Source organism: Triticum aestivum, chromosome 5B, assembly GCF_018294505.1.
Source record: "Triticum aestivum cultivar Chinese Spring chromosome 5B, IWGSC CS RefSeq v2.1, whole genome shotgun sequence".
Taxonomy (NCBI): domain Eukaryota; kingdom Viridiplantae; phylum Streptophyta; class Magnoliopsida; order Poales; family Poaceae; genus Triticum; species Triticum aestivum.
Window position 1 is genome coordinate 676,244,630 of NC_057807.1, and position 1,121 is coordinate 676,245,750.

Consider the following 1,121-nt stretch of genomic DNA (forward strand, 5'->3'; position numbering starts at 1 on the left):
TGGCGATTGAAGCTTTCAGTCTATTTATATATGTGAAACTCAAATGCTTGATGGTTTTGTTTGTTATGCTCTATTTTTGCAATTGCTTGCTACTACAATAGTACTCCCTCCGTTCTGAATTACTTGTCGCAGAAATGGATGTATCTAGAATTAAAAAATGTCTAGATACATCCATTTTTACGACAAGTGATTCTGAACGGGAGTAGTACATGGCAGAGAAATGCTGCTTACGTTAATGTTCTGGGTTAGCGAAATTGGCTGATAATTCCTCACCGTGTGTGTTTGGAAGGCGTTGCATTTTATGAACGTAGCTAGAGCGCAGTGCTGGCTGCTGGGCATGGGCAGTTGTTGCGCTGGGCGAGGAGGGCAACAAACACTGTGGTGACAAAAGAATAAATCTACAATGACCAGCTGACAAAAGCCAGCACGCACGACAGTCAGTCACAAGGACGGCAAAACAGAACCGCATATGCGGGAGTATATTCCGTTTCTCAAGCTGGTGCGTCAGCGATGACGTGCCATCGGACGACCGACTTTTTTGGCGCACGACTCACTTAGAGCATCTCAAACAACCGCGCTATACTAGGCCCGCGCCGCAAATTAGACCGTTTTAGGGCATGTACAATGGTTGATAAGATAGTCTTATCTTAAGTCTTGCATGTAATTTAGATATGACAAAAAAAGACGTCTACAATGGGTCATGTCCTAGCCTTATCTTCAATAACTAGCTATTCCTAAAAATGTGGTGAGACATATTGTGCTAAGAGATCATCTCTTGTCTTTTCTTAAATAAGAGAAGGCAAGCCTTTTCTTACGGGTTCTCTCTCCTCCACATCATCATTTATCCTACGTGGCACTACTAAGATAGCACCATTGTACATGCCCTTAGCGCGCGCGCAACGCGGCTGGTCGCTCCAGCGGGCGCGCAAAAACGGCGCGCGCATTATAACGAGTTGGGCGCGCGGTCGAAAGCACTATCCCGCGTGGTGTATTTCAGGCGCCTGCTACAACGCGCGGCACACTCGACCGCTCGCGCCGCACTCTCTCCTCTCCTCCTCCTACGCCCCGCGCGCACCAGCGCCCTGCCACCCATGGACGCGCACACCGGCACCCCGCTCACC